The sequence below is a fragment of the Lissotriton vulgaris genome, chromosome 8 (genome assembly GCF_964263255.1).
Source record: "Lissotriton vulgaris chromosome 8, aLisVul1.2, whole genome shotgun sequence".
NCBI classification, from domain to species: domain Eukaryota; kingdom Metazoa; phylum Chordata; class Amphibia; order Caudata; family Salamandridae; genus Lissotriton; species Lissotriton vulgaris.
Genome location: NC_141696.1, coordinates 27963073 through 27984258, shown reverse-complemented (window position 1 = coordinate 27984258; position 21186 = coordinate 27963073).

Genomic DNA, 21186 nt, shown 5'->3' with positions numbered 1-21186 from the left:
CTTCTCGGGGAAAGCCCACCCGGGAGAAGATCCCCATCAAGGCCCGGCCGACCACCGGGGCTGTCACAGTTCGCAGGGGAACAGCCTCGGGGTAGCAGGTGGCGTGGTCCACCAGTACCAGGATAAACCGATGTCCCTGTGCTGTACGGGGGTCCAGGGGCCCCACAATGTCTATTCCCACCCTCTCGAACAGGGTGGTGACAACTGGGAAAGGTTGCAGAGGTGCTTTAAGTTTGCGGCCGCTCTTCCCGCTGGCCTGGCATGTGTGGCAGGACCGGCAGTTGTTGAGTACGTCGTTTCTCATCTTGGGCCAGAAAAAGTGGGTCACCAGGCGACTGTAGGTTTTGTCTTGACCCAGGTGACCAGCCAGGGGGACATTGTGGGCCAAGTTTAGCAAGAAGTCTCTAAAGCGGAGGGGCACCACTAGCACTCGACTTGCCCCTAACTCCGTGATTCTCTGTTCACTGTACAACAGGTCGTTGTCCCAATAGATCCAATGGGCTCCGGAGGTATCCCCTGCGCTCTGGGCGAGGGCTTGCTGGCGGAGTCCCTCGAGGGAGGGATAGGTCTTCTGCTCTTGACGGAACTGTTCCTGGGTGGGCCCCCTTCCTGACGCCACTGAGCCAGGTCGGGAAGGTCCTGGAGCTGAGCAACCCCTCCGGGGGTTTGCTCTGGGGGGTCGGCACGGTCGATGTCTTCTACTGGAGCGACCGGGGGAGGAGGTGCTGGCCATTCAGGTTCTTCGGGTCGGGGGATGGTACGGGCAGCCATGGACCGGGTGGTTACGCACGCCCAGTCCGGGAGGCCCAACATCCCCAGGTGCTCTCTTCTCTCTACGGCGGCCCACGGGGAACTCTCAAGATCATTCCCCAGGAGACAGTCCACGGGGGCATCATCTTGGACCGTCACCTTCAACATGCCGGAGACTCCTCCCCATTCGAAGGGGACGCAGGCCATCCGACATAGACTCTCCGAATTGTCGGCTGAACGGACAGGGCAGAGAATGTTCGGCGGGATCTGTTCTGGGGTCACCAGGTGACAGCGGACGGCTGTCACACTGGCCCCTGTGTCACGTAGGGCTTCGGCCCTGCGCCCATTAATGTTCACCCACTGACTATATTTTCTGGTGTTGGCGGGTAGGGGAGCCCGCGGGACCAGGTCTCTTCCCCCTAGGCACGCTAGAACCATGGCGGCCGGTTCCCACTCCTGGTGTTCTTGCTCGCATTCCCCTTGTTCTGCGGAGATTTGTTCTTCCCCCAGGGCGGCGGCAGCCATCTGGCGGGGTCTCGGAGTCTGGTTCTGTGGACAGTTCAGGTCATTTGCGTAGTGGCCGACTCGCTGGCATCGGTGACATGTGACATTGGCTCTGTACCCCGGGCGCGCCGGGGGGTTGCCCCGGTTGGCCGGGGGCGGGGTGCTGGCAGCGGGAGCGGCCGGGGCGGTGTCTCTTCCTCGTCCCTGGCCTCCTCCTCCTCCTCGGGGACGGTGCTGACCTTGGTTGTTCCGGTTCTGTTTGTGCGGCCCATTCCGGCCTACTCGGGTAATCTCCCACCGGTCAGCCTCGGCGGCGAGCTGCCGTGGATCAGTCAATTTACTGTCGAGGAGGTGCTGCCTGAGCTCGACGAAGCAGTTGTTAGAGAGGTGCTCCCACACCATGAGATTAAAAAGTTGCTCGTAGGTCGTTACATGGCTTCCCTTGATCCAACCCTCGAAGGCTCGGCTGAAATAGTTTACATACTCCACCCAAGTTGTACCCGGGATCCGGGTGCGGTCTCGGAACCTCTGGCGGTACATTTCGGGTGTGAGCCCATATCGGGTGAGGAGGGCAGCCTTCATGTGGTCATACGAGGTCATCAGGTGGTCTGGGAGCTGTAACAGGGCATCGCGGCCCTCATTGACGAACCTCCCCCATAGACCGGCTCCCCAGTCACATCGATCGATCCGGTGGGAGGTCATGGCGATCTCGTAGGCCTTGAACCACTGTTGTATGTCGTCATCTCGGAAATACTCTCGAACGACATCCTTCGGGATGTGTACTTTCTTTTCTGTCGCTCCTGCGGTGCGCGGTTGCTCGGGCACCCCCAGTTCTTTGTTCTGCTTACGTAAGTCTATTTCTGCTAGCTTGCGTTCGTGTTCATACGGTAGTCTCTTTTCTTCGAGTTCTCTTTGTCTCTGTTTTTCTTCCCGTTCTTCTCGGAGCCGCAGATGTTCTAGGTTCAGTTTTTGTTCGGCTAATTTGAGTTCACCGTCCATTTTGAGCCGGGCCATTTCTGTTTTTTTCTCTCTCTTGGATCTCTTCCTGCGAGAGACCCATTCTTCGCTCCTCGGGAGCCGTGGTGTTCCTCTCTGATGCTGCAACATTTTGGTCCGAGGGTCTGACGGCCCCGGTTTCTGCCCACGACTCAATGGCGTGCTTGAAATCGTCTTTAGTACTCAGACCGGTGGTAGCAATGTCTAGTTCAATGCAGAATTGTTTCAACTCACGATGGCTGTATTCTTCCAATTTCTCCATCTGGAATTTCTCGGTGGATCCGCTTTCTTTGGTTGTCATTGTGTTTTCGTCGTGGGGTGAGCTACTCTCTGTACGATTACGCGTTGATTCGGATCGCGCCGCTGGCCACCAATGTTAGATGGACCTGGAGGGTCGGCCGAGGACAAGGGGAGAGGTCTCCGGGGAGAGCCGTCTCCAGCGATCGTACAGATGAGTAACTTCCCCCCCACAGATGTACACCACACAAAGATAAGGTTTAACGTTCTTTATAAGCAATCTTTAAGTACGGTAGAATGGTACAAGGAGGTCTGGACTCAGGGGTCCCCTCGGTTCTAGTCTCTTGGATGGGAAAAGGGGGTAGCGGGACAGTCTTGTTACCAATCTGGTAGATGCGATGATAAGATGGATAGCTCACAGTCCTCGAGCTCGGCGTTCTAGATGGTCGGGCCGCGGCGGAGCCAGCAGGTCCCGAGATGATCGAAGGTAGCGACGGTCCGCGGCGGCGCCAGCAGGTCCCGGTGAAGGTGGTGGTTACAACGGTCCGCGGCAGCGCCAGCAGGTCCCGATGAGGATGAAGGTTTCAGAAGGTTGCGGCAGCGCCAGCAGGCAAGACAATAGTTCGCAAGGCAGGACTACGGCAGCGCCAGTAGTCCGTCAAGGATGAGTTCTTCACTGCGTCTCTCGACTCCAGGATACAACTGCCTTCCTGCTCTGGAGCTGCCCCAGTTATAGGTCTGGCGCCCTTTGATGTCCGGACCCTCGCACTTGGAGGTCGGGAGGTCCGGGATGAGGGAGTCCAGACACCCAGCAGGGGGGTGGAGCCAGCGCCCGGGGGAGCTGGGGGGCGATCGGCACCTGGCGGGGGAGAGCCATCAACACTTCTTTCTCCCATTGACCTGCCAAGTGGGCCGTTCACCTCCTGGGTGGATAGTGGTGCCGGGATGTCAGGCCTGGCCAGGCCCAGGGTTAGGGTCGATCTAAGGCCACGCGGCCTCGTGGTGCAGTGTCCAAGATGGCGGCCGGGCCGGGCGAGGGAGCCGGTAGTGATTCGGCCCCATGATGCAGAGATGTCCGGGGGCAGGAGTCCCGTATGAGACGGGGTGCGGGTTGCTTCTGTGGGTAACACCTGGAGGGCCGGGGCTCGGGCCCTGTCATGCGGGGAGGGAGCAAGCCCTTCACATGGCCTGTCCAACATGGTGCCTCTGCTTTTATTATTCTATATGCGGTTGCTTCCTCCTGGGTGCTTACAATGATACTTAGAGTATTATAGGTCTGATCTGGTTGTTTATTCGAGGTACCTTTCAATATGCTAAGAGGGTGTTGCTTTACTTTTCTTATATCATTGACAGTGTTTGATAGTTCAAGTAATTTTGTAATTTGTGGATATTTTTCTTGCTTAGGTGTCATGACTGCTATACCCCAATTTTTGAAAGTTTCCGTTTCCAAGAGCACAGCTTCTGCGATGTAATGATTTATCCAGGTCACTACCGTGTTTTCCTGGTTGGGGTATTCATCCCTTGGTTCGAAGTGAACTCTCTCCATGTCTGCACTTTTTATGTTAGACAAAGATGGAATATGTTGGAGGAGCCTTAATAGGTTGCCCCTACTTATGATGTCATGATTGCGGCCTGGCGGGGGCAATTGGCCTGACATCCTCTCCTGAATGCCCCCCCGCCATATTAGTATGGCGGGGGGACTGCCGCGGACGGAAAGACCGTCCGACGCTTTTCCGCTCCGGTCGTATTGTGGCCGGGGCGGAAAAGGTTTAATATGGTGTCGGTGTCTATTAGACACTGCCAGCCATATTGAGATGGGCCAGGATAGGTGCCTTTCTGTGGCGGCGATGCCGCCATGGAAAGGCATGCGATCTTCACTTTGGGGGCCCCCTGCGGGCCCCCAAAGTGAAGTAGGGGTGTGGGGTGCACACGAGGGTACCTGGGGTACCCCCCGTATTTGCATAAACAAAGCGGCAGGCACCGAGCGGTGCCTGCTGCTTTGCTTATGCAAATGCGTCACAAGCATGTTTAGCATTGTGGCGGGTGGGGCAGAGTGCACTGCCCGCCACAATGCTAAACATGAAGGATGCGCCCGCCACAGTGGCGGGGGCATCCTAATGCCCCCCACGGGACCCCCGCCCTCATGGCGGGCAGTCCCATTCACCGATGGGATGGCGGGCGGTCTAAGTCCGCCGCCATCCTAATGACCCCCTTAGTCTTGCCTCTCTTCTATCAGCCAGATAGCAATTGTTGTAAATTGCGTTGTGCTGGGATTAAGTTGTATCGGACATTGGCTCACCTGGAAACTTAGATGTATCCCCATTAGGTTGGGTCTTTCCTTCCCCCATTTTATTTTTGGGGTGTTAATTTAGTATTTTGTCCAAGCAAATGGTTATTGTGTCCATTGAATCCCTATTTGGTACCTTCTCTTGCTCAGATTTCTTCAGAGTTTCTCTGATGGCCAATTGTTCAACTTTCTTCTGCTTTTGTCTGGTAGCTCATTCAAGTGGACTTTTCACTGTCACAGTACCATTTCTTAATTGTTTATTTGCTTTTATCTGTTTGGAAAAAATTGGATATGGTTTTTTATTTGATTGCTGGTCCTGTGTCTGGTTTAATGTTGTTACTGGTTTATTAGAGCTGTGTGTTGGCTGTCCCCAGCTTCTTCTAAGTTGTGTTGTCTTTTTAGCCTTTTTTTGTTTTTGTAATTTTTTCTTCATACCTCTAGTTATGTTCGGTTGTGTTGGTTGGGTTAAAGGTCCTTGCTTTTTCCCCAAATTTGAATTTTCTATGGTAACTATCGATTGATTGGCCAGTGCTGAGTCTGAGTCTAGCCTTGGCTTATTTGGTTCCACTTTTTTATTGGTGTTCTGGGGCCGTGCTAACATAATATTGAGCTTGCTATCGATAATTACCCTGGTCTTTAAGTCCTCAATGAGGGTAGTCAGGACTTCCCGAATTGTTGCCAGTTTATCATTTGTTGGGCAACACGCACAATCCGTATTTAATGTGGTCACGTAGGCCTGTGCTGATTAGAGAGTTGAGGTCAGCCAATTTTTGGTTAATCCCTGTAATTGCATTTGCCATGATGTTTAGCAGGTCTACTTGAAAATCCATCTTGTTTGAATGGTAATTTAGTGCCTCCAGAGTGAGTTGTGATGTTTTGAGAAGATGCCCCATATTGTCCCTGAGTCGGTTGCTGGACCTGTTTGGGTTGTTAGTGCTGGAGTGTGGGTCTCAAAGCTTTGACTCAGATTCTCGCCTTTAGGCAATTTTTTAAATGGTGATGATATTACAGATTGTATGTTTTTTTCTAGTACCTTGATATTCTGATCTGCTTCCTCGTGATATCCTTCCTCTGGTGTTTGATTGAGAATTTTTACCTGGACCTCTATTGGTTGTTGAGCCTCAGTGCTCCTACTGTAAATTGTATTGTATTTATGGATTGGTGTTTTCATGTTTGGTTTATTTAATTTACTGCTAAGTCCTAACAGGTACATGCATCAAAGGATTTTGCGATCGCAAACGGTGCGAACCGCAAAAATCGGCCGTTTGCGATCGCAAAATCCTCTCAATGGAATGCATGAAGGTTCAAGGCCCTCGCAATTTAAGAATTCGCAAATATTTGCGAATTCTCAAATTGCGATTGCGATTGCAAAGGACCCCCCCTGCACCCATGGAATGCATCAACATTTTGCGAATTATAATTTGCGAATTCGCAAATCCCATTGATTCCTATGGGCCTTTTGGCCCATAGGAAACAATGAGAATTGCGAAATCACAAATTGGAATTCGCATAATATTCGCGATTCGGTAAAAATTGCGATTTTTACCGAATCGCAAATTTTATGCACTTTCAATCATGCATCCCGTTTTGGGATTCCTTATTTGCGATTCGGTAAAAATCAAAAATTAGGAATCGCAAAACCGGACTTTGATGCATGTGGCTGTTAGTATAGTGCACTGTGTGTGCCCAGAGCCTGGACATCAAATTCAGCTGTGAGCCTGCAGCACAGATTGTGACTCCCACACAAGCAGCCTTTCAAAGGTGTCTCAGACATGCCACTTCAGTGTCTGCGTGCAGTTCTTACTACCATGTCGACCTGGCAAGTGCCCCCACTTGCCAGGCCCTAACCTTCACTTTTCTTACATGTAAGGCACTCCTCAGGCAGGCCCCAGGTTCCCCCCTGGGCAGGGTGCAGAGTATGTGAAAGGTGGGATATGTCCTGGTGTGTGTTACATTACCTGATAGTAAAATACTACCAATTTAGGTTTTCACTATTGAAAGGCTATCTGTCCAATAGGCTAACATAGGGGTTATTTTGTAACATCTTACACGTATACTTTCCAGTAGATAGAGAAATGGAGTGTAGGCTCTCTGAACTCAGAATATTAATAACACATCATTTTAGGGAGATGGTTTTTACACTGTGTGTTTGAAATTGCCACTTTTAGAAAGTTTAACAAAAATGGGGTGACCCTGTGTCCCTCAGAACCTGGGAATAAATGAGTAAACAGAGTGGTTCTGTCGGTTTTATGTAAATTACTTTTCAGCACACTTAATTTCACATGCATATTCGAATTTTACCTTTCACATCAGTATCTCAACCGCCTGAATAAAGAATCTTTGCAAACAATAAAAGCTATGACTCGATAACAGTGGGTACTGTCTATGTTTTATCAGAATTAAATCATTCATATATATTCACATATGCAGTAGATCAAGGATGTCAACATATGGTGCAATATTTACATACATGGTGATCATGTGACATATGTGGTCAGTGCTCAAAAAGTGTGCAATATATACAGAGTGGTCAGAACTTGTGTAAATGGGTGGGGGGAATAGGACAGACAGGTGTGTCGAACCAATTGCACTGTTAGCTGATAATGCTCCTTTGGGTATGCAGAGCCTTGGTCAATCAATGCCTTGTGTAGTCATTGACGTTTCAACCCATACTGTGCTCCATTGGGTAGTTACGTTGGGTCTTCATCAGGACAAAATGGGGGAAGGACAATGACAGCCCAATGTAGACCAGACAGAGTCCTGGATACGTGAGCAGCAAATTATGCCTGGCGGTGGTATTAGGGTGGACCCGGGCGTTGAATTTCTTCAGAGGTACAGGAGAATTCAGTACTGCGAAGAACAAGCAGGCATCCATCCTGCGTTATCGGTGACTGACCAAATGCAAGTGTATTTGAAAGTATCTTTATTGTCAGCCAACGCATTTTGTTCCACAGCTGAAATTTCATCAGGGCTTAACTATTTGGATCAAGGCATGGTTTGCCTATGTTATCGAACCAAAGAACTCGTAATGCACAAAAATAGAATATATCTTGAGATCTCAAGTAATTATTATGATGAATTGGTAAATTACGCGACTTCGATCAATACCCCACAATGGAACCTAGGTAGTGGCCCAAATCCTCGACATCAATTGTGATGCCGTTGTGTGTTAAACAACATCATTCAACACCCCAGTATCTTTAGTTAGGTACAGAAACAGCAGCAGCACCTCTTCCTCCGCGTTTTGGAAAACGCGGAGGAAGAGGTGCTGTTGCTCTTTCTCTATTTTTTTGCAACTTCGCAGAGTTCCACGTACCAAAACTCTGTGACCTGTTTCTTGAAAAGGGTTTTGAAAGGATTGGCTCGGATCTTGGTCGGAAGAGCGTCCCAAATTCTAGGAGCGAGACCGGAAAAGGGACAATTGTAAGTATTTTTCTTTCTGAATTTGGGAGGTTTCAAAAGTAGGGTGGCAGTACTTCTGAAGTTCCGACGAGAGCCAGAAAGTGCATGCTTGTTCGCCAAATAAACCAAAGTGTTGTGATGTAACGCTTTATGCGTTATGCAAGCTATCTTAAAACTTATCCTAGCTTCAATAGACAGACAATTAAGTTGCATAAGGTCAGGTGCAATGTGATCGTGTTTCTTGAAGCCTGTGATGAGCCTGGCCAATGCGTTGGGAACTGCTCTGAGTGGGGCCATGCTCGCTTTAGGAAGTCCCACTATCGTTGCCAAACCATATTCCAGTCATGAGATAACCAGGAATTGTATTGCAGGCCTTATGTCTTCAGGTGGAAGTAAGGGCTTGATTTTCTTAAGGGTGTTAAGTTGAAGGTTAGCTCCCCTGATAGCAGCAGTGATGCAGGATTGCATATTTAGGTATTTGTCCAAGGTAATGCCTAATGATTTAGCAGAGTCAACGACTTGAGGGGTGCAGTTATTAGATGTGAGTTGTTTATCCCAGTCCAGGGTAGGTGCAGAGTGGTTGTTGGGGGCAATCAGCAGGAATTCAGTTTTGAGAATATTTAGCAAGAGATGGTTCTGGGCTAACCATTGTTGAGTTTGTGAGAGAAGCCTCATTTAGAGTTTTAATGTCATCCGGAGAGGAGATCTTCAAGTATAGTTGCGTGCCATCCGCGTACAGGTGGTAATGAATGTTAGAATGGTTCAGAATAACGGTAAGTGGTCCCATAAAGAGGCTGAAGAGAGTAGGCGAGAGTGCAGATCCTTGAGGCACTCCAATCCTGACAGGGGTACTCGTTTCAAGGGAATGGTTAACTTTGATCATTTGTGTGCGGTTATGTAAGAAAGAGGCAAACCACTTTAGGGCTGGGCCCGATAGACCCATTCTATGTTGAAGAAGAGTAAGCAAGTTTTCATGTTTGATTTTATCAAATGCTGAGGACAGGTCAAGAAGGATCAAGAGACACGGGCATTTTGATCAAGGGATCACAAGGTGTCATCCACAATTTGAGTTACTACTGTTTCAGTACTGTGCCCAGCTCTGAAACCCGACTGGTAGAAATCAAGGAGCTGAAATTTCTCTATATGGTTGCAAAGCTGCTTGTGGATGCATTTCTCGAGCAATTTGGCTAAAGTCATAATGCTGGTGATAGGCCTGAAGTTATTAGGATTAGATAAATCAGAGTTGGCCTTCTTAGGGATGGGAGTGACTTGCCCTATTTTGAGGCAATCACGGTTCCTCCCCTGCATAAGAGATTCATGAATAACTCTGGACCAAAGATGTAGAATGGCCGAATTAGGCTCTTTAAAAATTTAGCAGGAGGTGGATCACTGGAATGATTGGAAGGTTTTAGTGATGCCAAATCGTGGAGTAGCTCCATGAAATTTGGCAGGGTAAAGGAATTCCATGAAGCATTGTTTTTTGGAAGAACAACCAAAGAGTAAGGACATTGACGACTGATCCGCAAGCTCCGCTGATGATGCAGTGTAGTTTTCAGGCCGCCCCATGGGAGTGTCAGGTTGCAGCTCCAGTTCAATTTTCCTAGTTCTTTTCAGGGAAGTGCACTGAAAAGTCCTCACCGCTTGGAAGCAGAGTCATGGGAGTCAGGGTAGGGTTGGAAGAGCAGTTTTCTTGATGTTTGATTATTCCAAAGAGCTTCTTGGGTCTATTTTTAGTGCTGTCCAGCTGAGCCATAATATGGTCAGTTTTAGCAATGCAGATGTGTTTGTTGTAGGTACTTCTCATTTTCCTTAGCTGCGTGAGGCTTTGTGGTGGAAGGGGCATTTCTCCAGAGCCTCTCTGAGAGCCTAAGTTTAAATATTCATCATTTAGGGCATCTTTAAACTAAGGTTTGGAATGTTTGAATGGAATCCTTTTGAGTTGCTTCGGTGCAATAGTGCAAAAAATATTAGCCACCGTGATAATGTAGTGTTCAGAAAGAACATCGAGGTTGGTCATGTTGGGGGGAGGTTGAAGTCTATTCTTGTTGATGGAATTTAGAGCATTGATGTTGATGTCTCTCAAGTTGTGAGACAGTTGTTTAACTTTGAGCGGTTGGCCCTGTCTGCACGTGACCTTTTCCAGGATGTGGAAGGAAATTTGATGATGATAGGACCAGTCACATGGTAGTATGTCACCCAGTTGTATGATATTGTCTTTGGCAATAATGAGGTCGAGGGTGGCCCCTTTGTTGTGGGTAGGTCCCTTACAGACCGGAGAGAAGTTGAGATCAGAAAGGAAAGCTTTAAAGGAGCTGATTACAAGATCATTGGTGTCATTCTAATGGAGGTTAAAGTCTCTGAGGAAGATATGGTATAGTTGATCTGAACACAAACTCATGACCTCAATGATTTGCTCTATGAAGAGCAGATTATCACACAGACAATTGTGCCCTTATTCCAGATTTTCTGAACTATTTTCTCATAAGAAGATAGCATAGCAAATAATAATGCCCCCTGAGCACTCAAATGTTTAGTAATGTCTTATAAATCCGTAAAATCATATAATTCTCAAAATGCAGGAAGACAATAAATTGAAATCCTTGTTGGGATGTAAATAAATGGTCCTTGTTTTTCAGTCAGATTTTATTCATTCACTTGAAATCTTAAAAACGTGTTTCGTCGTGCTCTTAACCTCTTCGCCGCTAATGACAAGGGTAACTCGTCATGCTCTTTTCATTGATTTCAATGGAAATTCAATGAAAAGAAAAATATTGCCTTAGCAGCCAAGTGGTTAATGCACTTATGACTTCCTCAGGGCTACAACCCAAAGAAATAGTGTATAAGTATTATACACTTGCCATGAGGGTACCACATAATATTTCATTGCACCATACAAATACCATAACACACTGTGTTCTTGGAATCCCGTGCTCAGAAAGAACAAAATAAAGGATAGGACCAATTCCCACAGTCACCCAAATGTGTAAGGTAATCATACTGTGTATAATCAAACACCACTAGAAATATTAAAGTGTATGTATTGTAAGGGTAAAACGAGAAGTGTGAAAAAAGAAGTATAGGAGAATTCTAAAATCACATGTTCTACACACTCGTCTCACTACTCCGTATATACATGAGTGTAAACGCTTTATTCCATCTGTAAGTTACAATATACTAATGTTACATCGGTACTCCCAACAGCTCTTGATAAGCTTCATCTAGTAAAGATCAAATCTATACATCCATACCGTAATTCTGGTTCCATCACCATCACTCCTTATCCATGTCTAATCTTAGTCAATATTCACCAATATTCTACTGTCTCCGCCTATCACGACGTTTCTAAAAAAAACATTTTAAATTTCAATTTATATTATAACCAGTACGTGTTTACAACAGTACCTGCTCAAAAAACATAAGGTAACTACTCACCCCTACGAAAACAATCCCGAATCAGAAATTGTTCCAATATCCCACGTCTGTATTAAATCTCTCCGACCGCTATTCATCTAAGGAGTAAATGGATAATATTCTACTCGTTTACTCCACAATTTAAATCCTGATTTAAAAAATTATACATAGGACATCTCCAATACCCATATAACATCATTATTAAATCCGGTACTCGGTCTGTACACCGAAACCCAACCATATCCCATACGAGCAAATTCACAATATCGCATGATATGTTATAATACTCATACTACTCGTACTCAAAAAATCAAATCAGAATCCCCATAGTTACCTAATACGGAACAGGGGAACTCACCATTAATCGAGTACTTCAACAGAAACATCCCATATCTGCAACCGGCGTTCTGCACCAGTGCCATCTTAGTGTAACCTTAAATACCCAGATAAACGCAGGCACCATCTTGGAATAGGTTCAGTTTTGGTAACATTCCCTTTTACTAAAGCAGAGCGCCCTGACATACTGATTACCATTCTAGGAGAAGATAGCATAGCAATATGAGATTGCTTTATAGTTCAGTTGGAATGATAAATGCAAGCAATGCCCCTCTCCCTTTAACAGGACAATTGCATCTGATAATGACATAATCAGGTGAGATTAAGATGTCAAGAACAGGGGAGGAGGCATTGTTGAGCCAGGTTTCAGTGACAATCAGTAAGTCCAAATCTTGTGAAATGATCAGTGCAGAAATGTCAGCTGCATGTTTCACAGCCGATCTGGTAATGAGCAGCATCAATTTGATGTTATGGTGGCTGTTGACCACTTCATGATGGGCTGTAGTTATTTGCAGCAGGTTTTCCTTATTAACCGATCTGAGGATGACCCTTGGTTCCCTGTCAGGGTCGGAGGAAATAGCAGGGATATTGATAGAGTAGTTAGAGGAGGTGAAAACCCCCATGCCACTGTATGAGAGTAAATGAGTGAGGGTGTCCTCAGCCGACAACTGAGGATGAAACCTACAATGCCTGGTGTGGTTAGGGAGAGGCCTAGAACTCCAACTGGACCTAATTAGATTGTGGCTGATAGTGGCTGAGGACAGTTTGTCCCCACCACCAAAGACTCTTGGTGGATTGTTTTGATCATTTGCCGGTGAGGTAGGTGGGAATGTGTTATGGGCCCACGAGCTAGGTCCAGAGCCCTTGATGTGGTAGTTCCTGAACCTAGTTTAAGATTAACAGGGTAGTCATGGGTAGTAGAGCTGGGGGTGAGATGCTCATCTCTCAAATTATTGGAGCTAACAGAATGGCAAGTAGGAAAAGAGGGTGGCACGAAATTAGTTGTTGTAGTGGGAAGAGTTGGGAGTTACTGGGGCAGCCACTAGGTGGCGGACCATCGTATCAGTACTACCAAGGCCCAAGGGAGGAAGAACCGGTAAGTCTGTGAAAGGAGTGTGTGAGAGATATACATTGCCTCAGAGTTGCTGGAGAGAGCAGAGCACTTCATATGTAAATATGTGGACGTGGAATTGGGGGAAGAAGAGTCGTAAGGTACATTGCGGTCAGTTATTTTGGGTAGACACCTAGGTAGGGATTGGGACACAGGATTGGGGGAGGAAGGGGCAAAAGGCATGGGGGTGAAGAAATAGGGTGGAGACTGTTATGGTGGATAGTAGCCGAGATCGAGTCGTTTCAAAACTTTTATTCGATTAGCATTTAGCAAAATCATAAAAAGTACATCATAAAATTACAGTACATGTTTGAATCACAGTGTATGATACAGATAAGAACTGATTGGCTTAAAAACTATGGTTAGAAGGGGGATAATCCAGCGCTTGCGGGGTTGCTCATAGTAACGGCAAAACAAAGTTACATGTAATGTGGACTGAGGTGAAATTCCGTCATATGGACATTTAATCAATTCATGAGACCAGTTATGCACAGTGGGGAAAGTAACAAGACGAAAGAAACAATTAAAACGAAACCTAGTTAGAACAAATTTTTCATAATTAGATAAGAAAAAAGTTATGTATGGCTGGATACAAGGGGAGGTCTGGACCATTAAGATCTGCACATTAGTTGGCTTAATTACTTCTGGAGAAAGTCGCAAATCTCTGAGGTGGTTTAAACAGAGATTTTTCAGGGCACTCCTTGAAGTGTCTGATGTTGAGGTGGGCTCAGAGAAGTAAGATGTGCAGTTCAAGTCCTTTAAAAAATTCGAGACATAAAGGAGCCAAGGGATTTTGCTCCAACAGGCCAAGTATAAACAGTTGGTTATTAATGAACGGGTTAAATGGCATTGCAGTTTATTCCAAATACGGTGCCATAAGAGGATCGGTTGACATCTGATGTTATCGATTAAATGGTCGATGCCGAGCTCGATATGGCAACCGTAATTTGGGGCACTTTGTGGGAGTGCCAAGATGTATTTTAAAAACCCGTTTTGGACCTTTTGTAGGTCGTCTACAGGAGCATAGCCCCAGACACCTGCGCCGTAAGTTGCTACGCTATGACATTTAGCGTGATAAATTTTAAGCAACTCGGCTTGGGCTGGTTTACCCAATTTGCTTGAAAAGGAAACAAGAGCAGAAGTTGCTCTCTGATAGAGTAACTTTTTACTAGACACTGCTTGTTTCCAGGATAATTAGTCATCCATTAGAATACCTAAATAGGGATATTCCCTGGCACCGTCCAATCTTACTTATTCGATAAAAACAGGTTTGGGGTTCCTCGCCTTGGGCCCAATATGCATAACAAATGTTTTGCTTTTGTTTACTTTCAGCCCCAGGGAAAGCATAAACTGGCAATATTTGTCTAGTTGTCTTTGTAACTGTATTAGGGTTCTTGCTAAGATGACTCAATCATCCGCATATAGTAGAGCAGGAATAGGGCGGTGTTTAATAGACGGAGGGTCCTGGCTCCCTACTAACATGGCCAATTCCAGCCCGTTGGTATACAGATTGAATAAAAAGGGGGCCAGGACACAGCCCTGTCTGACTCCTTTAGTTACTGGGAATGAGGGAGATAGTTCGCCACCGATCCCATATCTCACGCAAGCGGTAGCATCAGAATAAAGCTTGCGGAGAACTTTTATAAGTGGGGGGTCTACCCCTAGTTCACTAAGAATGAGCCACAGCCTAGAATGAATCACGCAGTCGAATGCTGCGGTGAGATCGACATAAACTCGGTACAGATTACCTCCTTTTGCCCCGACGTACTTGCCTATTAAGAGGGTGAGATTCAGTGCCTGTTCAACAGTACCAAGTCCCTCCTGGAATCCATACTGGAGATCGGTTAAGATGTTATTCCCCAACGCCCAATCCTGAAGACGTTCCAGGATCAAGCGTCCTGCGACTTTCCCCAAGGAGTCCAGGAGGGAGATAGGCCTGTAACAGGCTGGATTGTTGCGGTCACCTTTTTTAAAGATAGGAAGCAGAATAGAGGAAGACCAGGAATCTATTAGGCCTATCTTTGACACTGCTGCCATTACCTGGGTGACGAGGGGTACCCAGGGTTCTAAGTTACTTACAAAGATATCGAGTGGGACTCCGTCGGGGCCGGGGGCCTTACCTAATTTGGAGGATGTTAGTGCATTAATAACTTCGTTTAGGTCGAAGTAGAGGTCAATGGGAAATGCTGGATCGTTGACACTGTCCTTGCCCATCTGGGCCACAGTTGTAGCGTCGGTGGGTGAACCACCAAATATCTTTGAGAAATGAGCCACCCACTCGTCAGCCGACACAGCCACGTTTAAATGTTGAGAGGCTGTGGTATCAACCAAAAAGGGAGATTTAACTATTCGCCAGAACAGGGAGCTGTCTTTACGTAGACAGCTCTCATGTAATTGGGCCCAAAGATTTTTCTTTATTTCTTTTTTCGGTTGCATTGTGCCAATTTGTAAGCCTTTCTGAGATTGGCAATCGCAACTCGATCTCTATTTCGATTGTGGAGGGCTTTTTTTAGGGCAGTTTGTGCTTTACGGCAGGTAGAATTAAACCATCCTATGGAATCTTGTTCAAGGGGATTATGATGACGGAATAATTCTGCCCGTATGACTTTTAAGATCTCCGAAAAGCTGGATATAATCCACTGAGGGGTGGAATCCTCTGGCAGGCAGTTGTTCAACCATGGGAGGGCTTTGGAAATAACTTTTCCAGTGATTGTTTCAGGGTCGACTTTGGACCATTTTACTGAGAAGCCGTTTACCTTATCCATGGTCAAAGATTGTTGATTTAATAAACTGATCTTGGTGGGTTGAGGTAAAGGGATGTTAATTGATAGGGTGATACTGTTTGGGAAGTGGTCGCTGGAGATATCAGAACCTGTAGTGGATAGTTGCACTTGCCCCTTCAGTATTTGGGAGCATAGAATATAGTCAATGAGACTTGACAGACCCCTGCAGTGAAATGTGGGCTTAAATTCAACAGGTGGGTCCGCAAGGTCATTGGCGTATTCCAGCTCCAGCGAGAAAAGACAGTCATTCAGGGTATTGCCTAAGTGTGAATGTGTGAAATGGGTCAAGGGGCAGCCGTATTCGTCTTGGAGACCACAAATGCCTTTCTTGTATTTGTAACACAAAGGAACATTGAAATCCCCCCCCCAAATCACATAGCAAACACGAGGGGGGTACTTATTTCGTTGCTCCTTTATAAAAGAAGTAATTTCAGTTAAAATCTTAACACAATCAACAGGGTGGAGGTTATTGTAAAAATTTATAACAGATGTGACATGTACTTGTTGAATGAAACCATTATAATTTGGAAACTCACATTGATAAGCAAGACTGTTATGTTCATTGAGGGTAAGTTATTTGAAAAATATGCTACTAGGCCTCCCTTTTATCTACCATGTGTTGCAGTGCTAGCTGGGACGTGATATGTTTTGTAACCCTGAATGTGCATGGGCTCTAAAGAAGGTTGACCCCAGAGAGAATAAAAGCAATTACACAGATGAATGTTCCTAGCACACAGAGAGAAGTACGTGCGTTTTTAGGTATTACTTCATACTGCAGGCAATGGATCCCAAATTTTTCTCTCTTGGCAAAACCATTGGTGGCCTTGACTGGAAAAGATTTTCCGAATCCAGTGCCATGGACTGACGAATGTCAGCAGAGCTTCTCTGAGTTACGAAATGCACTGTGTTCAGCTCCGGTGTTGGGTACACCTGACTACAGTAAGCCATTTACACTCTATGTTCACGAGAGAGAAGGTTGTGCATTGAGTGTTTTGACGCAGCGATTTGGTAATAAACAATGTCCTTGTGCGTATTTTTCATAAACATTAGACCCGGTAGCCAGAGCGTTGCCAAGTTGCTTAAGAGCTACAGCAGCAGCTGCAGTGTCCATTCGACAATCTGCTGGTTTGGTCATGAACAATATGCTAGTAGTCATGGTTCCACATGCTGTGGATACACTCATGAACCGAACGAAGACGCAGCACCTCACCAGTGCTAGATTATCAGGCTACGAGCTAACACTGCTAGCGAGTCATATTCAGATTAAAAGATGCAATGTACTGAATCCAGCAACACTGTTGCCGACTAACCAGGAGTCGAGTGATTCTGAACCCCATGACTGTTGTTTTAGAACCGAGGAAGAGACAAAAGGACGGATTGATCTTAAGGACACTCCGTTACCAGATCCAGATGGCACGTTATATGTTGACGGATCTTGTTTAAAATTGGAGAATGGTGATGTAACAGCTGCCTACGCAGTAACGACTTTGAGTACGAATGTGGAGACTGCAAGAGTGAGTCAGAATTCTGCCCAAGCTGCAGAATTAATTGCATTGACTAGAGCGTGTGTCTTAGCAAAGGGAAAGAGAGTGAATGTGTTCACAGATAGTCAGTACGCGTTCGGCGTAGCGCATAGTTTTGGTCGACTGTGGAAGGAAAGAGGTTTTATTACGTCCCATGGGACTAAGATACAGCATGGTCAGCTAGTCAATGACCTGTTGGAATCTCTACCCTTACCGACTGAAGTTGCGATTGTGAAGTGCAGTGCTCATCGAGCAGTTACGGATGATGTTGGTCGTGGAAATGCTTTTGCTGATGAGATAGCTAAACAGACAGCTAGGAATACGATGAGTGGAATGTATGTTGCTAAGTCTGCGAGATGGGTGGCTGACTCGGGAATGTGTGAGGATATAGTGGAAAGTGTGAAAGCAATTCAGGAAGAAGCGACTGAAGAGGAAAAGATTGCATGGAAAGAGAAAACGGGTAGATTGGACTCGAGTGGATGTTGGATTGACTTGTCAGAGCATCAGCGTTGGCTTTTGCCTGATGCGTATGTGCTTGCGGTGGTAACGATGGCGCACGGGGTAGCGCACATCAGTTCTAAAGGGATTTGTAAAATGTTGGCCCCAGTCTGGAAGAATGATGGAATCAGTAAGTGTGCAGAAAGAGTGGTTAAAAACTGTATGATATGCCTGATGCATAATCCTGGCAAGGGAACCCCCACACCCACTGGACACTTCGCTCCTCCTTCTTACCCCTTCGAAGTGATTCAGTTGGATTTCCTCCACATGGATCGATGTAACAACCTTAAATATATCCTAGTGGTAGTCTGTGCTTTTTCAAGATGGATTGAAGCATATCCACTAAAGGATAACACTGCCTTGTCCACTGCAAACATCCTCCTCAAGGAATATTTTCCACGATATGGCATGCCACGGATTGTATGGTCAGACAATGGGAGTGAGTTCGTAGGGAAAGTTATGCAGAGTGTATGTGCAGGCTTAGGGATTAAGCAAAAATTTCACAGTGCGAACCACCCCCAGTCAGCAGGTTTAGTTGAAGGGTACAATGGTACACTTAAACTGAAACTCGCTAAGATCCAAGCCTCCACGGGTTTGTCCTGGCCAGATGCACTACCACTGGCCTTGTTATCCACAAGAGCAACTGTGCATTCTCGAGTAGGGCTTAGCCCCTATGAGATTGTGTTCGGTCGCCCTGCAAATGTCTGGGGAGGTACCAAGACCACGAGAGTTCAAACAGCTAGAGTACCCAATGTTGATTGATTACCTTTTTGACTTGACTGCTAAATTGAGTCTCATTTACCAACAGGTTTTCGATGCATTGCCAAAGCCTCCGGAGAGTTCAGGTCACCAGCTGAAACCCGGTGACTTTGTAGTCATCAGGAACTTCGGACGAACTAGGAATCTCCAACCAAAGTTTGTGGGACCTTTCCAAGTACTTTTGGCAACGAGGACTGCTGTACGTGTGGCTGGGAGGAAGAATTGGGTTCACGCTACCCACACTAAGCGTGTACCCCTTCCACTCCCTTATGATAACTGGGTTAGACAAGGAATTGGTGCCTCTGATACAGAACCTGTCCCTAGATATGTTCCTTTCAGTGATGCAGAACTGACAACTGATTCACCGAACTCTGACTCTCCCCCTGAAGCTGTTTCTTTGATCACTGACCAGAACACTGCATCGAACGAACATTTGACATCTGAAAATTCGAACATTGTTGTCCCTGCTGGAAACAGATTATTCCCGGATCAAACAACGCCAGGAAAACTGAGATACAACCTCCGATCTCATTCTAAGGACTAATAAAGCAGGAAACTGCCTATTTTTCATACTTGATCCATTACATTGCCTTCAGCCAGGAAGTTTGCTGAATATTTTGTATTTCACTGTTTATTTCTGTTGTTTACCTTGCCGTCTGGGTCGCCGTAGGGTCGTGGCTTTGTGCCTAGTTGAATCTGCGGGGGCCAGACACAAGGTCGGTCTTTCTGTTAGTTTTGGGAACTCCCAGGACTGATAGAGGCATTTTCAACTACGTACATATCATCAGTGGTCGCGAGCGGTTGTAGAAGATGGAGCTACCTGGGCTGCACCGAGAGAATGTATTTTATGTTCGCAGAAACAGATTATACAAAATTCTTCATAACAAATGTTTTCTGATGCAATGTGCAATTATGTTTTTGATTATTTTAATAACGTTGGTGGGTGGAATTGCCTTTGGTATACATTTAATTTTTGCACCGATCACAACTACAGTACCTCCCCCTGTTCTTGTTTCTCCTACTATTGATTCTCCCCATTCCTTTCATTCGTTTCCTGAACATGAGCAAGCTCGACGCTCAGAGTTCATAAATAACACTTTCGTACAGCTCTTGCACCAACACCAACTGGTAGTTAACACAACAGACTGCTGGGTGTGCGGTTTGATACCACACACTATGGATAAAGGCATCCCCTACCTGGTCTTGCCTTTTAGCTATAATGGATCATGTCGGGCCTTCCAGACTGTATTTGTCTATGCCCTTGAGACCTATCCCCCGCGTCCTCCACGTTCCACCAAGTATAACTCCGTTAATAAAGCTTTGCTAAAGGGAATAACTGACATGATTAAAGACATCAATAACTCCCCGTTCATACCTAAGGATGAGCTACGAGTTTATTTGAGTTGGAATGCTACGGAGTATAGCATTAGTTTGGGTGAAAGCAAGCGTAAGAGCTCCACTCCAGTTTGGGTCGTACCTCACCGAGGTCAATTCTGCTTGCAAGGTAATGGGAGAAATCCAAGAGCTCGGCTAGGGAAGAGTGATTGTGTTGAAACTTACGTGTATCCATCAAACTCTTCCCCTGCCTTCCTAACTGCTAAGGGTACCTACTTCATCTGTCGGGATAGGGCATATACATGGTTGCCTGCTGACTTTTCAGGTTCATGCTATATTGCTCGACTGTTGCCTCCGACATACACAGCTGCCTCAAATTATCACAAAACCAGAGTAGTAAGAGGTGTTTTCAGCAAGGAAGACACCGCTGGTCAGGAAGCCGGAGACTTCTTCAAAGGTTTCCTTCCGTTTTGGGGGCCTATGGCCAATAGTAGAAATCTACATCAGCTAACACGGGTAGTTAAATCTACTATTACAGAAACTGCTGGTGCCCTTAGTAACTTAACAGCTGAGCTCCAGGCGGATCGTCTCATGACATTACAGAACCGTATGGTTCTTGATGTAATACTTGCAGATCGAGGTGGGGTATGCAGAATGATCCAATCGAGCTGCTGTGTTTACATCCCCAATAATGCTCCGACAGTGTACGAAGCGATCTCTAAGCTACACAAGATTTCCGACTCTATTCATGTAGACAAGGGAAATTGGTCGCTTATGGAATGGCTTGGGGCTCTATTATCAGCGTGGGGATGGAAGGTTCTGATGGTTATTGGTATTGTCTTAGTATTCCTATTCTCGTGCTGTCTTATTATCCAGTGTGGTCCCGCCTTGTGTAGCCTCTGTGCTGCAACCTGCCTAAGGAAACCGCCTGTGTTGGGAGACAAGCTACGAGAAAGAATAATGCTACAACAACATATCACTGACCTGATGAACATCGAGATAGACTCTGACATAGAGTGAGTAATTGCCTATGTAAGGGCAAAAGGAGGGTCTGAGGTTCCATGACGATTCGAACCCATGTTTTCGACATCGTCGTAAACCCATAATTTCGGTACCAGTGAACCGTAAATGATCCATATAGTATATCCTGGTGTTTTCGCTATGCTACGAGCAAGAGCACTCCTGTTATGAGCACATTTCCGGTACACCGATGGCATCCATTTTAGATTATGGCATCCATCTTGTATTCTTGCC